This window comes from Metopolophium dirhodum, chromosome 6, assembly GCF_019925205.1.
Source record: "Metopolophium dirhodum isolate CAU chromosome 6, ASM1992520v1, whole genome shotgun sequence".
Lineage (NCBI taxonomy): Eukaryota > Metazoa > Arthropoda > Insecta > Hemiptera > Aphididae > Metopolophium > Metopolophium dirhodum.
The window spans coordinates 20,960,144-20,984,201 of record NC_083565.1 but is presented as its reverse complement, the minus strand read 5'-3'; the positions used below and the strand labels follow the sequence as shown (position 1 = coordinate 20,984,201).

The window sequence follows — 24,058 nt, the reverse complement described above, 5'->3', positions numbered from 1 at the left end:
CAATTTATATTATGATCGTTTTTAATATACACGCGCCTGTAAAATATACGCAAAGGAGACAACAATATCGCCAGTACGATTTATTCGGAAACGAAAGATAAAAATAAAAATAAATAAATAAATAAAAACCTAATAATATAAATATAAAAACGTCGCGACGAGGTCCGACCGAATGAAATATCGTTTGGCGCACGAATCGATTTAATTATTTCTCCTCGTCCGCACCATATTTTACCAATTCCTTTCCGCCGTCGCACTATATTATGTAATATGTATACGCAGACGATGCTGCATCATTGACACAATATTTCCTTGGAGTCTCCGCCTCGCTCGCACGTGGGGATCATTTGCTCAGAAAAACACAATAATGTATCATATTATTATTATGTATACAGGGTGATTCACCACGCTCGCTCACTGCCATTTTTTTTCCTCGAGTAATGAATTCGTTTGAATTCTGGGTTTTAGAATTTTTAAATACACTTAAATATCATGTTTCTAATTCTTGAGATTTTTCGTACTTATTGATGAGTGTCCGAACACACTACGGTGTGACAAATAAGTACCTCCCAATCAAAATCCCAATGATGATGGTTTTACAAAAATATAAGATAAATGTAATAGTGTTTAATACTGTTTATTATAGTTGAACCATTTTTACATATTTATTAAGAATGCTGATGGATTAATTGCAATGGATCAAATCGCTATTGTAGTCTCCATAGTATCTTCTAAACACATTGTCTATTATTCTTAGTACACGAAATTAAATAACTCAAAAACGACTCGTTCGTTTGATATTGATACGTCAAAATGTTTAGAAAAACTATCCGCTTAATCTTTTACGTTATAAAATAAGAGGGGGGGGGGGTCATATTTGAAAAACAGTTGTTTAGGTAATCTTAAAGAACTGCATTGTTGGAGGAAATAGGGGGTGAGCATGGTCGGTGAATCACCCTGTATATAAACACACACATATACAAAGACACAACACACGGTAGACGCGTGATCATTCAAACACGATAACGGACTGGACCGGAGCCAACCGCAGAGCGAGCGTGCACTCCCCCGGGTGTCGTTTTGTGGCCGCCGAAACAATGAGAACTGTCGATGACGGTAGGTTTTCCGCAATAAACGGCAGAGGGGGCTTGGAGCGTGGTCGCGATTATCTTTATCTCCGTCGAACACGACCGCACGCGCGCACGAACGGTTAAATTAAACCGAGTTAAAGACGTCGGATTAACAGCGATACCGTGTATACTGCCGTGGCATAGCTAGGTATACCAGCAGCCACCTACACATCTTATTGTAATATTAAGAAACTCCTCAGCCAAACGATGACGATACACTGTAGATAGGTAGGTACCTACCCTTTGCAAGTCGCAACGGAACTTTATCATTTCGTTATTCACACAATGATCAAGCTAAATCGTACGATGCGTATAATTATTGTCATGACGTATATCTTACCTATACACTTATTTAGTGAGATATTATTATGTAAGCTGACGACAATATTATTATTGACGTTTGGACATTTTTACTTACTCCATATATTATTTTACATTCAAATGTATCCTAAATTCCTAATTTATTATACTTTATAATACACAATATAATATATAAGTACCTACCATAAATATAAAGTAGGTATAAAATAAGATAGGAAATATAGAGAAAAAAAAACTGGTTTGTTTCGACGTGTCATACGTTTTAAATAACACATATTATATATAAATATATATATATATATTGTTTCATACAAAATGTGCTTTTATTAAAAAAAAAAAAACATTATGACAACAATTGTTGTAGCGTCTAATAAAACATACAATACCCAAATATTAACAATGATATTGTTGCAAATCGATTAATATTTGAGACGTTGTTCGTGTACCGTTTCTCGCAATGAGAACTATGACGTGGATACTCGAAACCTATTCGAAATAATAAATTCATAATATTTTTGTGTTTGTCCGTTGTGTTTCGATTAATAATATTTTGATACAGCGGGCGATAGTGTTAACCATCACGCGTGTGGATTTTATTAAAACAAATTCGTATTCGATTAGAATTTTAAATAAACAAAAAATATGTGATTTGTTTTTAAATGCATAAAATAAAATATCTACTACACTCGTTTCGTTAAACGTAGGCAATTAATACACAACTGTATAATATTACTGGAGTGTAATAAGTGATATACAATATTTTACATTTAGTTTTATTCAAATATAATCGTTACACATGTAACGTATAGGTACTAACCTAACGTGTATTATGAAAAATACAATCGTTAAAGGGACACTAAAACATGAAGGGACATAATAATATGCAAGGACGATAATATAAAAATCAATGTTTCGCTGCAATCCTACAAATCATCAAGAATAACTTACCTACCAATTCCTTTTTTCCTGAAAAATCTTGATTCGTGTACAAAATAACACGAAAACGTCCCTTATCTTTATTTGTTTCAATAAATAATCAAATCTAGTTTTGCATCGCTAACAATGTCATGAGTAAAAAATAAATATGTTAAACTCGTTGTAAGTATACTAGCGAACGCCTTTATTATTTTTCTCCAATATACCTGTTATATACATTATTGCCGTTGGGTAATACTAGCCGTGTACGTATTTAACTTGACTATAATGATGTATAGCAATCGCGTATAAAATTCAAGTCCTTTTCACGGGAATTACACCGGAGGAGGCATTTTGAAATTGAAAAACCTAAGATTAAATAAATAATAAATTATGGGGCACATCATTTATACGGTATCCGAGTAGTGAGTACTTTTAATGCGGATAATTATTATGGAATCAGTAATTGGAACGTATTAGTCCATGTCATTCGATGCCAATTACCCTTATAACTTGAACCAAGAGTCGTCTCCAATGGCCTGTTATAAAAACTAATCAACTTTTATCGGTGCTTTGGGAGCTGACAAAACGAGAACGGTGAGTGACAAAGCGGGTGAATATATATTTATTTTTTTTCGCCAACTCAACTCCGTGGGGTTATCACTGTTATTCCATCGGTAATTTATAAAAATCTGGTTTTTTTGTGCACGTGAAAAAAAAACTTACGAAAAAGTAATCACTGAGCCATTGTCAGCTGACGGTAGACTTTGAATATAATACATAAATATTTACTCGAAATTGGGTTCGTCCGCCGCGGGGTAGACGTCGCGATGATTTTAAGTCAGTTGCGAGAACGAAGTTTCCGCGGCAGGTAGGGTGGATGATTGCAATTACTTTAACAGTTGTCGTATAACGGAAAATGGAACTATAAAAGATTAATCGATCTTGGCGATGGGACCGTGCAATTACTTTTTGTTTGCAAACTTTATATTGTCACTTGTCCTATTGGGAGTGTAAATAGTTATTTCTACGGAGTTCGTTCGAGAACGTGTGGTGTACAATTTCCAATCGAGGCCTGCGAGATCGATGCCTACAAAATGCAGTATACGTCGTTAGTTAATAGACATAGGTAAACCGAAACTTCACCGGGGAATTTCAGGCATTTAAACTTAAATTATTCTAAAAGTGGCAGCTATATTTGGTTACATTAACATAGTTATTTTCGTATAGGTTTAAAAATAATTGCACTACTGACGCGTCAATTATAGTTAATTAGCGAACAATGCGTTTCAGACTTATATTAATTTATCGTAGCCTTTTATTTTTACCTCAACTTAAGTTTATTACTACAACACTAGTATGGTAAAACATAACGGTTTTCAATTATTAGATTGCCTCTCGTCATCATGGCCAGTATACTACAAAATATTATATCGATCGAAATACTATACGCTGCGTGTAGCGGCTGCACTGTCCATCCCATACGTTATAACTACGTTATTACTTTGCTGGTTATTTTTCCACGTCGATGCGGTAAATATTAAGAATTTTTTTTTTATTCCAATATAAAATATAAAATTACAAAATAATATTACATTATACACCCCGCCTCGAGAGGGTTGACTAATACTAATTTAAATGTCGGCAGTAATACTACGGAGCCACCCGTATAATTCTCCATCGTGATAATAATAATATTAATAATATTAATATGCAATTATTATAGGTAGTACAATCTCGTAGTGGAACACTCCGTATAATATTATTATTATTATACGCGTGCATATTAAAAACCCATGGTCAATTAAACCGCATCATAAAGGTAGAATTATCGAATAGGTCATGTACACAATAATACGTATGCAATAAGTGTACAGCACGTCATATAATATTGTTCGATATCGAATGGAAAACTAACTGGAAACCGATTGAATAGGGGAAAAATCCAAACACGGCGGATAATACGCATACATAATATTATAATAATAATAATAATATTATACGATTGTGCAGGACGGTTTTGTCGCGAAAACACAAGTGGAAAGTCCTCGGACCTATCAATTAATATTTAATTGAACGTTTTGTGTGTACCTTGATTGCCGGGTTTCCATAACGCGAACGCCCTCAGCGTTAAACGAGATAGGGACGTCCGGGATAATTTGCCCTCTGGGCTCGCATTAATACATTTAGGTACCTATAAAGCATTTTGCTGTGTAGAGGCGCATTTCAAAATTTTCCAACCGCCGTGATTTATCATGTCCAGTATACGTCCTCGGACGAAACTATACACCTAAATACTATATCATATTATTATAGCGCTGATAAATAAGTCGTTGCGTTTGGAAGAGAGAAAATCCAAATAATAGATGTTCCGTAAAACACTTTTTCAGACAAGTATCGCTCCCGAAAATGGAATTAAATTGCAATTGAAATTTAGTCTGATAAAGAGTCAACATTAATAACAATATTATTATTTTATTATAACCCGTACAAATACGACGATATTATCTTACGAAAAATAAGCCAAATAAAATTCCTAATTTATTATACTTTATAGTACACAATATAGTATATAATTACCTACCATAAATATAGAGTAGGTATAAAATAAGATAGGAAATATAGAGTCAAGAAAAAACTGGTTTGTCTCGATGTGTCATACGTTTTAAATAATACATATTATCTATATATATTTTGTTTCATACAAAATGTGCTTTTATTAAAAAAAAGAAAAGAAAATTATGACAAAGTGATTATACCAATTGTGATTGCGTCTAATAAAACATACAATACCCATCTTAATGATCATAATATATTAATAATATTCCAACAGATCCAAAACTAAAAATGTTATTTAATATAATATTTATTGTATTATTGTGTTCGGTACATTACGTTTCGAAGATATTAAACCCGTAATATTATTTTTTTCTTCTTAAAGATCCAAAGAAAAATTTAAATATATTAACAATAGCTTTTGCAATCATCACTGTACACTATTATAGCAGTATGCTTGTAAATAAACTTCTAGCCGTCACTACTGTATTCAATCGTGTTAATAAAAAAAACATAAAATGTGTGCTTATTAAAATACAATTATTATTATTGACGTTATACTATTGGCGATCATTTTGTATTGACTGGCAAATTATAGTTATATAATATATAACTTCCCGATACATAATTGAAATTTAAATTCATTTATATGCATAACTTAAGTAAGTATGTACTGAAAATATTATATTTTATAATCGTCTATTCATATTAATTATCCGAAATCATAAAGTTATGGAATTTATTTATTCTTCTGTTACCTGACACAAAATAATTATCGTGTTTGATTTGATATGGACCTCATTTTATTAAAAAAACGATCAAGATTTCGTTAAAATTGTACCTTCTCAGATTTCTTTCATATATATCGGAAATGTTGGTACATACTTACTGATAATTTAAAAAATATTATACAACCTAAGAAATGATTTAAAATTAAATAAGCCAATTTTCTTCCATTATTTTTAAATTTACCTATATGAACTAGGTAACTGCAATAAATGCCACAAATTTCAACAAACACTATAAAATTCAAACATTAAATTTGTACTTGACCTGTTTAGAGGTACAATTTCAAACAAATAATATTATTTATTTATTAGGTACACTTAAATCAAAATAAATTAATTTGTTGTAAGTAGTAGTAGGTGCACAACATGAAACACTACTTAAATAACTCATAATGAAGGTAACATGAACAACTTTTCTTGTTTTCAAAAGTTTAACTTAAAACACGTTTATTAATCTTGAAAATATCAAAACTAAAATAGTTAGAATACATAGAATACACAAAACAACAAAATAATTTAGACAGGAGTATAGGATAAAATAAAATATTACTATCCACTTAACATCGATCGCCTACACGCGACTTATCTTTAATATTAATTTGTGATACTACATTTGAAAGTCACAATAATAATCAATAATATCGATGGGTAATACCTATTGTTTTCAAAAAACCGTTCTAAATTGATAAAACCACAAATGCTGATATTTTATTTTATCTTTTCGATAATGGCCGGTAAATGTTACTTAACGCTAGTCGCTAAGGGAAGTAGTGAGAAAAACTACCCCTTTATTAGCGAGAATAGATGCACTGACCTGTCGAAACTACCAACTAGACTCGATTTCCAATCGATAGATAGGTTTCATGAAACTTTTTGTACAATCCAAACAAGTATTTACATAAAAATGTAATAGATAAAATATCGCTGTAAAATCAATATTTATTATATTGTTTTATTCGATCTAAGAAAATGCGAATTTTATCAATCTTATAGCTTTATGATATAAATTTTCTTGGAAAAAATTTATTATAATTAATAATTACTCAAAAATTAATTTAAAACTAAATTTCAACTAATTAATTCTGGTTTTATCAGACGAAACTTCGAAAGTACAAAATAGTTATTAATTAGAATTATATTACAATTACAGACTGCTATGACGTTAGAATTATTACTATTATTATTAAACGTTATAATATACTTATCGTTTAAAACAATTAATATTTATAGACTGTATGAATATGATATATTTCTGATGGAAAATACCAAACCTAACCTAACCTAACCGTAGTGTAACGTCCAACATTCAATACTACAATTACAGTTAAACACATTGTCGTCCACTGTGCACATTTCAGAAACTTATGTGAACCAAATGAACCATTTTCAGATGTCAAAATAAATCTCCTACTTTTAAATATGTAACTATCTAAAATGTATTATTTAATATAATATTAATTTAATGATAATAACCCAGGTAATGTTAAATTGTTAAATAGTAGCTCTATTAATTAATATTTATTAACTCATAATTAATAATTACAAACTAAAATCATATTAAATATGAACTAATTGTTTGACATAAATTTGTTTGGTCTTAGTATAATAGTATTAAAAAAAATGTAACTGTTCTTTGTTTTTATTCATTCGTTGTTGGTATGATTATTAAATGTTCGCCGCCATGAAATAATTTACATTTAAACGTAAGCTAAATAATTTATATTTTTGTCGTGATGATGTTACATTTTTAATACTGAATCATTAATTGTTGAGGCTTTGTCCAGTGTCCACACCAAAACCTTTTTCCTAAATTAAATAACGTTCCTTATAATTGTATTTTTAAATTTAAAACATTTTCTGGTTGAGCGATAAAAAATATGAAATAATTACCAAATTACGGTAAAATTTAATTTATAGAAATTTATTTGAATGGACAATAAATTAATTTAAATCAAAACTATACAAATAATTCTGCCTAATTTAAACAAGATAATAAAAAATAACAAAAAAATTAAATTATGTTTTGTATTCACTATAATGACTAATACCTACCTATTTAAAAAGTATCTATCGGAAATGAGCTCTAACAATTTTATTGTATCACTAATATTCGTATGGTAAATAGAGTATAGGTGTAGTATAATATTTATAGGATACTGGTATTTTAATATTTGAAAGCTTCGAATTTAATTTTTAAGTTGAATCGGTGTGCTAATACCGACTTTACTTATAACTGAGAAAATTAATTTGGCAGATAAAAGCTAATTTAGTGTCTGAGGTGAAGCACGTATACATACAATATAATATTATGTAGGAAGTGTTTTGAAACCAATGCACAGAAGTAGTAAAAAACCCGTACTTATGTTGAATACTAACGACAGCTCAGTAAACCTGTCCAAACAAAACGGACACACTTTATAACCTACAAACTTTCAGAATTATTCCTCCGGACTCACGTAATGTTTATATTTTTTATCATTACTTTTTCTTTGCATACTTATTATACTACAGCAAGGACACACCATAAAAATTCAAAAATATTACAGCTCCTCCCTAAATGTTAATTTTTCCTGTGCTGTAAACCAGAAGGATTGACGATTAAAAATGTTACTCACTTGACCCTTTTTTCGTCGCACATAACTTTTCAAAACGGTTGACAGCTTGTGTAATTTGCGGCCCATCAAACAGAAGCTTCAGAAGCTTTTAATATTTAATAACCAGACGTCATACCTACTTTATATAATATTATTTATGTATATATAAAGACATCCGTTTTGCGTGGAGATATCCTTTTATGTTAAAAAAAAATGCTTTATTTTTTTCCCCACAAAACCCCTGTAAAAATAATTTCTTCCTTGTCAATATGGTGGCTCTGAGAGCCACTTGAGTGAGGAACACATTTCACTAAAACTAAACGCATTCATTTATCATTCAAAGAATTTATATAACTACTGTTTGAGGACAGATTTTTTTTTAACACGTGTAGATACACTTGCATAACGTGTAGTTTTTTTTGTTAAAATATAACAATTTGTAACGAAAATTATATTATTATTTGATTCTAATATTCAAAAACTTTTTAATAAGGTCAAGTTAAGCTAAATTCTAATATAAGTACATATTTTATTTTTACAAACTAATTAGATATAACACACATTGTGCACTTAAGTTATTTTTTCCTTAACTCGACGCAGATTATATAGATAAATACATATACTATTTATCAATACCAAATAAACATTGGTGAGAAATATGTTAATTTTTATTAAAGTTATTCATCAAAAGTAATTTTAAGTTTTCTACTGTATAAATAAATCAGCGTGTACCTATAATATATTTATTATTTTATTATTTACTAATTTTGAAATTGTTATTATTAAATATTTGTAAATCATTGTATTATCAATATCGTGCTTTGATTTTAAGAAAATACCATGTCATATCGAACTTGAAACCTAGATCAACGAGTGTACAATTAATTAGGTATATATATAATAATATAATATCAAGTAAAGTTTTAGTATTATATCCATATAAATTTCATTAAAATGTCCGATCTTTATAGTTTTGGTGGCTATTAAATAATTGAAAACTCTAAAATTATAATATTATGTATTTATGTACCGATAGTAAATTACAATAAAAAAAACATTATTTTTTCACCACACCTCTAAACACAACAATAAATGTTATACAAATTGTATCCACTTGATCAGTGCTATTTCTCTCCAAATCTCACTCAATCAATATTATAACGACGAGCAATATAGCCTTGTTTAGCGTGAGCGTTATTCTATTGGGATGTTAACCCTATTCTATTCAACGAGGCGAACAAATCTACCCGGTCAGAATTTCGATATTAATTCAGTGAATCCTGAGGGACGCGAATTCTCGGTGGGTAGTCTTAAAGTGGACCTGATATCAGTAATATAAAGTGTTGACTGTCGTTATAATAAATCCCCAATGAAAAATGGATGGATATATATATATATATTTTTTCATTCGGTTGGAGACTCGGTTCGCAACTTTAGGGCACGATAAAATGACCGTTGCGTTTATATAATATATATATATACAATGCATGCATATTAGCATTCCTGTATCGAAACCAACCAATTTACGACATACACTCACATTTTTGTACAACATTGAATTGACGATTACAGTTTTATAGTCAATAAACACGTCGAAGCAGAATTTCTCAAGAAATTATCATGACTCGTTTTAAGGTGGGATCTCATCCCCTCCATCGTAATCCTCAGAAGTTTACTCCTGGTATTATATAAGATAGATATATTGATGATTTATACTTTGTATAGGCTCTTAGCCTAATAAGTTACCCTCATGGATGTCGGATTCAATTTATTACAAATTTAGGTAACAATAATGCGTTTATTCTTATTCGCACTAACTATATAGTAATAACAATGTGTTAGTTTACCTAAGTATAATTTAATTACAAAATGTATTGGATTTTCGTTAGATTGTAAATATTTAAATATTGCATACAATATTTATAAAATGTTTAATATTGCGTGGTTTTTAATGTTTCATTTGTATACCTAATCAGTCTTAGCTAGATACAATTCTAAAAAAGTTTTTTAAAACATAGGTATATTATGCTTTTAAACAAATTGTAATCAAAGGTAATTGGCTATGTGTGAATATTTTCAATAACTTTTAAAAAGTGTAAAGACTGCAGAATTTATATTTATTTCATACCACTGTAATAATATTCCATTATAATGACCAAGGACAATGAATTTTAGTTTATTATGATATTTCTACCGTAATCGGTTAAGTGACTTATCCAGTTTATGAATTATGTTATATAAGACTTAAAAAAAATATTTTAACGATTTCAGAGCTATAAAAAAATAGCTATGATTAAAAAAAAACGTACCTATATTTTATTATTTTTATGTATAGATAGAAATTGTATCCTATTACAATTTGTAAAAGGATATTAAATAATCAACAAACATATTCAAATCTATATATAATTTTAATTTTTTCTTACGTCAAATCATTTAAAAAAATATTTTTATTATAATATTATATATCAATCTAATAAAGTAATAGTCGACGAAGTATTTCTCACTGAAATTTACGACCTAACTATACACGAGTTTCTTTCAAATATTGTATTATAAAATGTTCATGTTGTAATAAAATTTAGAGAGGGTATCAAGGATATCACTTTGACAGAGTAACTGTACACTTGGAGAATTTCTGCGTAATATTTATGTTCAGATAAAAATAAAACGTTGAGTTCGACTGGTCCGTTTTTATTATCAATCAGTCAGTATCATGACACATTGAAAACATAAAAATGAAAATGTAATTTATATATTGTGCATGAGTTTGAGTTTCGATTTCAAAATATATTTTATACGTGACACCAATATTTTGTCACTCACTAAGAGTCAATAATAATATTATAACAGACAAAATGTCCGAAGTCATCAAATATCGGTATAAATACCTATAGTATAATGTAAATTATCAAACGAGCTTCTTCTTTAATATTATTTTTTATGCTAAAATTTAACTCTACGGATATTTTAAATTTTGTACACGATCTAATCCTTAGAACTGCCAACGACCATATTATTTTGAAACTAGGGTAATCTTAGACCCGACAGACAATTCCCTAACAACATAAATATTATATCAACCTTGGGCTGAACTCATTTACCAAAGTAGTGTGTGTTCCAACTATACCTTCCTGCTACTACTCTGTGTCTAAACTTGGGATAGTTTATATGTCTTAGTGCCAACGGGCTACCGGTACAGGATAGGTACCCATATACACTACAATAGTGCACGTATTAGTTATTAAGCAAACGCGTTACAAGTTAAGCTTCTTATTATTTTATATTATATACAATGTAGAACAGTTCATGGCTAAAAATTATTTAAAACAATCCCATTTATTCAACTGTTAAACGCATCCATTTATAAAATAATATTGATCCGTGTGTTGGCTAATCAGTTTTAATTTATTTTTAAGTTTTTTAACGTTCATTATACATATCTCATACATTAATTACAAAATAATAGCTAGGTAATACTGCTATAAAGCTGACATTAATATTATACAACAGTTTACCGTTACAAAACGTTTCATTTTAAGGGATAATCATTAATACTATAATATAATATACTGCCCCTCCTTCATTTGCATTTTATGCAAATCGTTTATTAAAATGGGTCTAAGTTTTTTTTTTTTAACATAGGTACTTTGGAATTGATTATTTCCGTTTGAATGTAATTGTGTTATAATTTTAAACCATTGGGTAACACGATATTATTTATAACTATTATAACATACCTACGTAATTTACATATAAATTATACACATTATTACACGAATAATAAACTTATATAACCAATAGGTATAGGTAAAAACACATTAGAAAATAATATGTATTCAAGTAAAAACTTTTCAGTAACATACTTATGTAATCTCGTAAGTTATTATTTTTTAACCGATACAAAGAATATTGACGAACTGAAAATAAATGATATTATATTATTGGTATATATAGAGAGCAGAACATTTAGATTTATCTTTGCACTTCGTCGCCGTCGTATTATTATAGTACCTATAATATTATATTATATTAGTCCAACAAGCACCGGGTTAATGGTTTTTCGCGATATGTGGTCAGAGTTGGGACATATCAATATTATATGTCGACCGGTGCGCTACTAATTGGGCTATACTGTACACAGGATATATCGATTTGTGCGCTTGTTTTATAGAAGAACGCCGGTCGGGATAACACGTGACGGGTAAGAATATTGGACTTATTGTTGGTTTTTTCAAGAGTATTAATTAAAGCCATACACGTCCACGTGTACATCCAATTAACCGAAGAAGAAAATTGAAATTGTGTCGTATAATATATAATACCTACGCTTTTTGCATTATATACTATATACGCAACCGTATTTTGACGTCGCAGCCTTAATAACAATGTATTATCGTATTTAACACTTTTGTTCGCAAAGTTTTCTCTCGCGTATAATATTAATCCAGCTAGATCAAACGTCGAATAGACAGCAGCAGCTAGCACTACAAAAGTATAATGAATGGAAGAAAGTTTTGAGATGATTTCGAGATATAATTTTTAAAAGTCCGTGGTAAAAAAAAAAAGTTATGCTCTATAGGTATGTACCGCCGACGTATAAAAGAAAAATGTGTGTATTTTTTTTTACGCAGAAAACAAAAGGTAAGTATGAACATGTTTATGTACATCAACCATTATAGTAGGTACATATTTTATTTGTTTTCGTGGTTTAAAGTAGTTGAATGTAACTCGGTTTGAACATAAAAACAACTGCGGCAAGAATCGATGTGTTTAATTAAAATGCCAGAATTCATATTATTTACTACGCGAATTGTTATTAGAGATTTTTCGTAATTCATATAAACGCATTCAACAGAATATACCTACTATCTTTTCGACGCAAATCAACTACACGTTTTAATTAAAAATGTTTTCGTACAGTTTTAAGTACAACAATTACAGTGAAAACTTCCACTGAAAAAAAAAATCACAATAACAGCTACCTATAGGCTATAGCTAATCTTTATTTATTACTCGTCCCACTCTATATTACTACACACATAAATAATAGACAATGGAATACATAGGAACACAGGTTGATTCGCCAAACATATTATATTATATTCATTCCCTGCCTTTTATACGCGAACAATCTATTCATTCAAATTCTGATTTTAGGAATATTTTTAGTATGCTCGAAGACCATAATATTTTCAAATACTTAAATCTTCTATACCATTTAAGAGTATCTTGTTGGATAGACATTTTTTTTCAAATGAAACCCACCCTTTTTACAATAAAAACTATGTTGATCATATGCGAACGAGTAGTTTCAGAGTTATTCAACTTCACGTACTAAGGATGATAATAATCCTTAATAATAGTTTAAATCAAATATAACATAAATATTTTAATATTTGAGTCTATTATTTATTAATTTAATTCTTAGATACATAAAGTTTATTATCTTCAAAAACTTCGAATTATGATGTAGGTATATACATCAAAATAAAAATAAAAAACCATCCACTTAAAAATGCACAGTAAGATTGATGGATCTCGTTAGAAAAAAAAAGTTTGTATCGGAACTGGACACTCTTTAAATTGCTTAAAAATTTAAATATTTTAAAATACATATAACTATGTAATGCTTAGCATTTCCATAAATCCGAGTATGAATAAACTTAATGTTAAATGAAAAAATATGGGTGAGCGTGCCTGATAAATCGGCTTGTATAATATAGGACTTAACTGCAATTAATAATCAATACATACTTATAAAACTTCTTATTTACACATGGCTACAAACATACACATTTTTAAAATAAATAATATTTTTAATTTGGTGGTTTAGCTCAGATTTCAATTTTTATCAATATTTTTATTTTTTCTCTAAGCAAGTTATATTTCACTCTTTAAAATAATTAACATTGAGTTTATAAAAATGATAAATAATTTAGTATTTGATTTTTTTTTAATCTTAACAAGCAAATATTAAAATTTTGGTTCAAAAATCTTAAAATTGTTTGTTTCATAGTTATTGTTATAGATAACAAACTTCAAACTATTATATATGTATTATAATTCATAATTTACGTATATTATAAATTGTAATTTATAATGATTCCTCATTATTTTTTAAAGCACTACTATTTTTATTATCTCTTTTTGTTAAATTATAAAATATTTTCTTATCAGAAATGACACTAGATATATTATTAGGGAGTCATTTCTAGAAAAATATTTATTTGAAAATATACCTTTAGTGTAGGTACATAAATACAATTTAATTTATAAATTAATATTTATAGTATACTTAATTGCAATATAAAATCACAAATTAAACACCTAAGTATTCAATTATTTTAAGATTTTTTTCAAAATATAAATTAATTTATTATTAATTAAAACGCTAATAATATAATGTATGGCCCACGTGCTACTATAACATACAAGTGTATAAATAGTATTCAATTTATTTCAGACACAAATGAAAAATGTTATGATTAAAAGATGGTAGAATTTGAATGGCATCCACCTCAATGAGGAATATCATATTTTATATTTATCTGTGACTTTTGTCATCACCTCTGTTCCAAGTTTCACTCCTCCCCTATCCCTTACTTAATCAGCACCCTTTAAGCATACATGACATTATAGCTATACTTAACAACACACCCACTTCAGTAATATTAAAACCATTCATCTCTTCAAAGATAAATCCGGCATTTTATTATAAATATTGTACACTTTTTATAACTATTTAGTATTTACTGTGACTGTGTTTTTTTTAACATTTAATTTTTATGGTTTTATTTTTCTATTATATTTTACAAGCATAATATACTAATGATTAATGAGTTATGAAAATATTTGGCTAATAAAAAAAAATAAAAATACACGTGATTCATTAGTTCTTATTATTTATTTTAATATTAAAATATAAATTTCCCATCGTAATTAATCATTGAAAAAATAAATAAAAATTAGAAGTAGATGGATCAAAAAAAAATTTCAAACGTTAAATTTTAAATATAATAAATTAAAATTATGCTAATAGTAGGGTTGTGAATGGAATGCACTAAAAAAACCTTAAAAATATATTTAACATTTCAAACAGTTAACTAGAAATTCAAAAAAAAATGTACTAAAAAAATACATTATTTTTAGTTTGAACATATTTATCCAATTATTTCAATGAATCTAAATAAATTTTTTCAATCGTGGAAATTTATTGAATTGTAGTTATAATATTGTATATACTTAACTATTAACGTAGATTCAGTGATGTGTTTAAGTCAAACCGTTAAGAAGATCTTTAATGTAAATGTCCGCCGAACTTATGAGAACTATCGGCTGATGCACGTGAAATGTTTATTCATATTAGGTAGGTACTCTGACACTGAGGCAGCTTATCAATAACCTTTATTGAGTTTTGAATTTGAATAAAGATGTTATTTATATAGAATTATATATTATATTATATTATTTCAATTAAAATAAATAACTGATAACAATAATTTGCGATAAAAATATTTGATGAATCAAAGAGTACAATTTTTTTTATGTTCTATCTGAGTTTCGTTCAATAAAACAATTGTATTAAAATAATTCAGGTACAGAAATTATATTTATTTTTTATTTTTAATAAAGTAAACTAATACAGTTTTTTTTATTTTAGATATGTATTCCATATATATTATTGTTATATTGTTGGAAATTTTAGTTAAACGTACCTATAAAAAGAATGGTACAAAAAAATTGTATAATATATAAAAAAACAGCATATTCAATAAAAGTAATTAAACTAATATTTCAAAACTTATATCAGCCTTATAGTATAAACCCGGTAAGTTAGTTTAGTTAGTAAGTTAATGTCACTGCTCTTAATTTGCATGGTTCATTTTTAAAACTTTAATTGTTAACTATGTAGTATATTATCACTATGTATCTACATAATTAATAATAAACACGGTTAATTACTTAAAAAGGAAAATACTTAAATGTAAGAATGAATAATAATAAATGCTGACTGTTGAGTGAAAAAATTTAAACTGATAACACATCTGTAACTCAATTGGACTATTATATCTTCTAATGTAGTAAAATATTAATAACCAACGATTAATATTTATCAATATATTATTATACACTTAAGCCTTAAGGAATCGAAATGTGGACACGGAAGAAGCTATTTCGTATTATTTAGATTGAACGGAAGAGCAATGCAAAAATTCTTCAAATTTTAGGAGAGAAAAGAGTATCTATATTGATATCTATAATTATTAATTAGATCAAGAAGAGAACTTATGGGAAATTGAATAAGACATGAAACCTTCATAACCAACATAATGAGAGGAAGAATCAATGGACTCAAAGAAAGAGGAATATGCCGAGGAAGACACCGTAAATTATTTTATACGTAGGAGAAATGATTGGAATGGCAACCAGTGCAACGGTTATCCCCATATAAAGACAATAGTGTTGATGAGAGATGGATGGAAGGCTATTTTCGCTATGACAAACAGTTTAATCATTAGTACCTAGAAACTACAATAGTATAGAATCTATTTACGAAATTTGAATGAAAAAATTACTTGTAATAAAGTGCAGTCTTCTTATCCATGGACGTGTGCCATTTGAACACGATTCACACACATGGACGATTATACACCAATAGTGAGTCTAAACCATATTATTATATACCTACCTGTTAATTATGATTACAAAACAATATAAACTAAGTATATATTTAAAGCACACGAACAGTTTAAATTTATTCGTAATCATAAACTCATTTCATTTTAAATTATGATTGGAGCTATGATTCTGGTTAATACTTCATATTAATGATGTTTTTTATTATTATTTTGATATGATTTCTTTGGGGGAGCGGTAAAAATGCTCAACAAGTTCCAAGGTAAGAAGTTGTGTCAGTAACCCACCCACCCAACTCTTGTAACTTGTTTTTAATCATTTTCATAATACAATAATTATAATATTATTGTAAATTGTAATATTATATTAATCGTTTGTAAAAGTTTTATTTTAGAATCAGACAATTATGTATAAAAGATTACCGTAAAAAAATATATAGGTAGGTAACTTAATTATAATTGTATACAATTTAAATTACGTCACAAATTATAATACTATAAGATTAATATATTATTTGATTAAAATTGTTATTAATGAAAAATTTACTACAACTCAAATGTATAAGTAACAATAATGATATAATATATAGACACACTAATATTGCATACTTCTAATTTCATTATTTTATAAATATTAAAAAAATACACATTGACCTAGGTGATAACCATATATAGATAGTGCGTATAAGTATAACATTGTTATTTACACTTGTTTTATTTTAAATGATTTATGATGCATATTACCTGCATATTTCAATCGTAATAATTTATAACTTTATTTAAACAATAATAATTATTTTATTCAAATGTGTTACAAGTTACAATATTATATCGTATAGAAAAATAGCAATAATAATATTATTATAACCATAAACACATTTTTTTTATAAATTACTGTTTTTATTTAATATATTACAAAAGTATTTGGCATACTTTTCTTTGAAAGATAGTTTAAACAAGTACTTCCACCTATATGTTACTTATAATCTATATAATCCTGTAATTAATAAATTCCAAATATCGAATCAACTACCCACATAAAACTATGAAACCTGAGAAAAACTTAACGAACGTATAACTACACAACTATAGGTAATAGGTATAAAATGGCGATTTAACAACAGCATATAATACGTTTATTAAATATTTCAAAATCAGAAGTATCCAAAATCACAGTTTTAACAAAAAATTAATAAATCATAAATAATTTGAAAACATCTTTGGACTCCCATTTGTAGTTATAATGTTATTATCAGTAAGACTCACATTGTGATAAATCGGTTTGGTATTTACTTGTTTTGTTTTCTATGATAAATTGGTAACGCACCTCTACATAATATATCATATTATATTACAATATAACATAGCTTGTATTTTTAATATTGTTATACGGTAGGTAGTTATTTTTTGTTGCAATAAATTATATTATATTAAGTAGCTACTACAAAACAATATGACCGATTGAGTAGTTTTGATGGCAATATTTACGTTCAATAAAATTTGTTTGGTTTTTAAACGAGCCGAGGACCGAGAACGACAATATTTTCGTTAAAACAACCTAACCTACAGCGTGTAGGTATATTATTTTATAATATTTGTCTCTACGTCTCTAGCGCCTGTGAATTTGTCGTGTTTTCGTGTGTATGGTGTGTTATGGCTGTAAAAGGTAATATCATAATCATTATACTGTATCAGGGATGCGGCTGATACGAGTTTGACTTATGAGTAAGTTTGGAGTTTGAAAAAAACAAACTTGTCACGTAATCTATAATATAGGTAAGCAGTGGCGTGGCGAACTTCATTAACTTATGAGGCACAATAATTTATATTAGTAATTATAAATACTTATATAAATAATTACGTATTTACTTAAATGGCAACTGAGAATGATTGGCTTAGTCTTAGTGTGTACTTAATAAATAATTTACTATATAATATATATAACATATTATGTGAATTGTCCCTAGTCTCTAGGACACCCACCACCCTTTAAGCTGAGGCACGTGCCTCAAATAAAGTCTTTCGTCACGCCACTGTAGGTAAGTTCTTAAACGCCGTCACGCAACTACACAAGGTATATAAATTATATAGGTCCTACACCGGTACATGGTACTAATTCCCCCGACGAAAACGTATCGGGACAGCTTGTCCGTCGCATTAAACCTTCCCCCCCCACCAAAAAAAAGTAGGTATTATATGAAAAATAGGATTCCTACTTGTGCAGTGGACGTCTCTAATGGGCGCGGGACGACTGCAGCATTCGGCGGCCGGCACGTGGTGGTGCGGTGGCTGCAGCGGCGACGCACGGACAGCGACCGTCGTGGTTGTGGCCGGCGCTACGACGGACGCCGGTATCGCCGGCGGCGGCTGCGGCTACGGCACCACGACCGGTGCGTGGACGGCGGTGGACGTGTATGGACGGCCGCCGCCGCATGACGACGATGCGTGGACTACGCGTGGTGACTATGAAGATTTTTTGCCCGCCGACCGTGAATATTTTAATAATTTATCGCTATCGCACGTGCGACGTAATAATATTGTGGTAGGTACTTATTGCGAAATCGATGTTGTGCTGCAGGCACACGCAGCCGGGAAGAAACACGCGCGCGGTCGGGCGCACGTGTGTACCTACTGCGGTGTCGCGTCACATAATATTGTCGCTCTAGACCGGTTGTGTGGCTTTCGCCCCGCAGCGGCCGGCCGGCGCGAAAGAAAATCTCGCCGGTATGACACGATATTGGGTGGTGTGCTGTTATCGTTTGACGGGCGCCGGTTGGTCGGCGTGGCGGGTGGTGGAGGGTGACGTGGGCGACAATTAATAACGGGTGATAATTAGATTATATAATTATATCGACGACGACAATAAAAATATATTATTGTGATCGTGTCGACCGCGCGCGGAACTCGTGCGGCGGTGTCTCGTATGCGTGTGGCGCGCGCGACCGGTACGTACGTCAAGTGGGCGCCTGGCCGCGACCGTTACGCTATGTGTACTGCACAGCTCGGCGCTGGGATCATTGCGTTTGCCGCGCGCGCCAGTCGTCGTCGTCGTCGTCGTCGGCGGCGGTGAGCGGTACGGTGTGCGCGCGCGCGCGAGTGTGTCGGTGCGTTTGCCGGTGAAACGGCGGCATGAGAGAGAGTGATCGCCGGACCGGTGACGGATGGACGGGGGGGGGGGGGGGAGGAGTTGGACGGCGGCGAGCGTGTGAGAGAGATGCAGCGCGCGCGACACGTCAGCCACCGCCGCCCGACCCGGCGCGAACCGTTTCTCACTCCCACTCACATAATATACGCTAACCACGCGCCCGGCCACTCCGTCGGGCCTCGTCCTCAAGCTGCGGCTGCGGCGGCGGCGGCGAAGCACGCGGCGGTGATCCTCCCGTTGCCACGGGTGACACGAGCGTTGCGCGCGCATCCTCGTCCAGGGATAATTTTTCCCATCCCCTAGTCCCCTAGTCACCGACTCTCAAACACTGCAACTGTCACGTCTCTCTCTCACCCCCACTCCCACCTTCCCCTGTCACCGATCGCTCGTTCCACGCAACCCCCAACCCTCGCCGTCCCGCGGACGACCGTTCACGTGTGACAAGCGGGGGAAGAAGCTTTATTTTTACATTTTTTGAACGAATTTTTTTCCGTTTACCCTCTTTCGCACAGCATTTAGCCAACGCACCGTGCGTTGGCCCACACCTCGTCCAACACACACACACGCAGACTCGGAAGCAACTCAGACGGAGACGGTGGACCTCGCAAGCGGTCGAGTGCGTTGGGCGATCGTCCGGAGGGTACGAAATTTATAATTTCGAAATTAATGGCTCGACGCCTCCGCTCGGCCCACCGACCGCGGGGTTATTTGTTTTAGTGGAATGGGGGTGCGGGTACTGCAGATACTGCCTGCGCGGGGTAAAACGTCGTGTGGGTGCGTGTAGATTGAGTAAACACGAAAATAATCGTATTATTGCCGGTCCCTAGAAAAAAGGATAAGTAGGTTATTACTTATTACCGGTTTACATTCGTCAAGTTTTCGTTTATTTATTTTCGAAAACAGTTTGCGGAATTAATCTATTTCTGCCTCTTCCGCCACCACCACCACCACCCACCCCCCCTTACCCCTACAACCGTCGCCGCTGCCACTCGCTCCATCACGTGGGATTTTCAATTCTAGCTGCTGCATTTGTAGTCTGTTGACCCTTCCGTCACGGGCACAATACCTTTAAAATTACGTCAGTCCCTATACTCCCTTGACGTTTTTTGATCGATTTTTTTTTATTTATTATTATCATTTTGATAAAATATAAGTAAAATAAAGTTTAACAAAAATCTAATTATTATAGTACATATAATATATAAAAATAATAATAGGCGCTTAATCTATTTGGTATAGTAATATATTATAATATGTAATACGTTTCAGACATTTTCCCAAGATTAATAGGGGATACGAGCGTACGAGCTTTTATTTGATTTTCTGTTTTTGATAAAATATTATACTTTCGGTATATAGTTTACTATTAAATGTTATTTTTACCTGCCCAATAACTTATAACGAGCATCGTTTATATTGATTTCAGTTAAATAAAAAGAAGAAAACCGTTTCAAAACTTCAATACTCAAAATCGTATCACAAAAATATTAGGTATTTTAAAATCTATAAATTTTGCATGGACAACAAATGGGGGCGATATTTCAAAATGTACAATTTCCAAAATATCGCATGAACCGATTTATAGATCCAATAAACTAAAAAAAATAACAAGAAATAGAATGGCGTGGTCAAATTGTAACAAAACGTACTATTTACGTTTATGATTATTTTATGTTTAATAGTGTTTCAAAATGAGTGATATCGTTACCTGCCTACATAACGCACCTAATTTTTCCACACGTAACTTTGGGAAAAATGAACTATTTAAAAATAAATTAAAACATTGTATTTCCCAGCGTATATCTATGCTTGGTATTAAAATAATTAGACAAAACGCACTAAATCCAATTATTATTACAACGCACTTTTTATTTGCATATTATGTCAAACCGCACGATGTCCTATAGGCATTAGGCACTATAGTATTATAAAAATAGCAAATTAAATTGAAGTCATCACAAAGATTTGTACTATTTCCAGTTGTTAATATAAAAACTTTTTATTACCTATATAATATATATTCAGTATATATTGTATTATTAAATAAATTTATCAAAATAAATGTAGCGAATTCTTTTGATTCTTCGGATTTCATCTGTCTGTCATCTGATAACATTATTATCATACATCCAGCATTATGGTCATCAATCATAAATATCGGCAAATGTGTTGATGATCAGTTTTTTAATTTATCGCATTGATGTTACCTATATTTAAATTCCGACTAAAAAAGACCGAGAGAATATGGAATAAAGTACCAGATAGATACCTATACGATTGCCTAATTAATACCTAGTTTTTAAAATAATTATATTGTCAATGAAAATATAATATCTAAAACATTATACAATATACATGCATTAATGACAACTTAGAAATCAATTTACATTAGTCTTAACTATTGGTCTACTGGTACACAGCTAGTTAGTACATTTCGTATAATATAATACATAGGTACCTATTTAAATAAAATTTGATGAATAGTAGTTGTTTAAAAAAAAAATAAATAAAAAATAAATTCAAAATCAAATGTATAGATTTTATTTGTATCGATACAAATAATACTTAAACATTATGAAGTTTATTAGTTTCAAAATAATTTTGACTACCTCCTTCATAGTTGTATTTATAATATTCCAATTATTGAAATATTAATAATATACTTAATTTTCACAATACAAAATATACTTAAATCATATAAATATATTATGTTTATTAAACTGTTATACTTTTTAGTCCATTCAAAAATAGTAAGTAAAATGTTGCGTTTATATTGTATTTATTCGGGTAGCTAAAACCGTTATTTTTTGTTAAAACGGGAACTTAAAATTTATTTTAAAATCTCGTGTTTAAATATTTTTTGGTTTTAATATGAACTACTTTTAAAAAATATTGTATTATATTTTCAAGTCTTCGTTTTAAAAATTTGACATTTTAAATTTTTAACTCTAAATTATTTTTACATTTTCTTTTTTTCGGGATTTTGACGAATTTTGTAAAAATTTTAATTTCAAACGTTTATTAACTAAGACTGTGCCTATAATATTATATTGACCCATAATATTTTTAAATTGATTTTGTCTGTAATCGTCTTTTGGAGCAGTAAAAATGATTTTAGAGTTAAGGGTGGTTTACTGGTTTCTGGTAGCAATTTGGGTCTAGTTTGTGCTTTAATAACAAATATAATTATCTAGTAATTTACATACTAATTCTATCAAGGAAAATCGTGATTCCTGAAAAATATGTAAAATAGAAATAGTACGTTTTAAAATTTAATGCCAATATTAAATTATTTAATAATAATAATGAGCAATAAGCTTATGCTTAATACATTAAAAAATATAGTGAATATTATAAATTAACAGAGTAAATCTATTAATTCAAATAAATATATTTACTAAAAAAAGGTAAATGAAGACAATTCTTTTGAGTATTTCAATCTGCTAATGTAGCTAAATATTACCTAAACCATTACTAAGTTATTTATTTAAAAATACATTTTAATTGTTCAAGACATTTTAAGAATAATAAATTACATTGTTTCTCTAATTAATGCAATCAAAAAACTTAATTGTTCAAAACATACGAAAAAAGTTTTAATTATATTTTTGTATTACGAAAAGAGTAAAGTTTAAATCAAATACACTTATGCACCATAAATATACAAAAAAAAAAAAAACCCAGAGAAGTCTCTCTATGCTGTAAGTAAAGTGGCAAGTGTTGTTCGTCAATCAGTAGGTCACTGTAATGGATATTATGTTAAATTTAAATTCAATAATAAATCGGGCATACGAAGAACTAATCTGAGTGGATAAGGTCTACAGAGGGCAGGCCCAAGTATTACCAAACACAACATTTTTGGAAAAATTTTAAAATAACGAAGATTATAGGAAAAACAAGTATTTTAAAGAATGAAGATTTAAGTAGATACTTACATAGACGAGTATATTATTTTGATGCAAAATATTTA

The 24,058-nt window shown here is 30.2% G+C and overlaps 1 protein-coding gene across 3 annotated transcripts in view; it reads right to left on the bottom strand.

The window, feature by feature from the left end:
- The window catches only part of LOC132947241 (cGMP-specific 3',5'-cyclic phosphodiesterase), a 105,388-nt gene extending 85,438 nt beyond the window's left edge, over nucleotides 1-19,950 (bottom strand). For all 3 annotated transcript variants that reach the window (XM_061017481.1, XM_061017480.1, XM_061017482.1), the window contains exon 1: nucleotides 19,160-19,950. The gene's annotated coding sequence lies outside the window, so the exon portion shown is untranslated. The remainder of the gene's footprint in view (nucleotides 1-19,159) is intronic.
- Nucleotides 19,951-24,058: the final 4,108 nt, after the last annotated feature.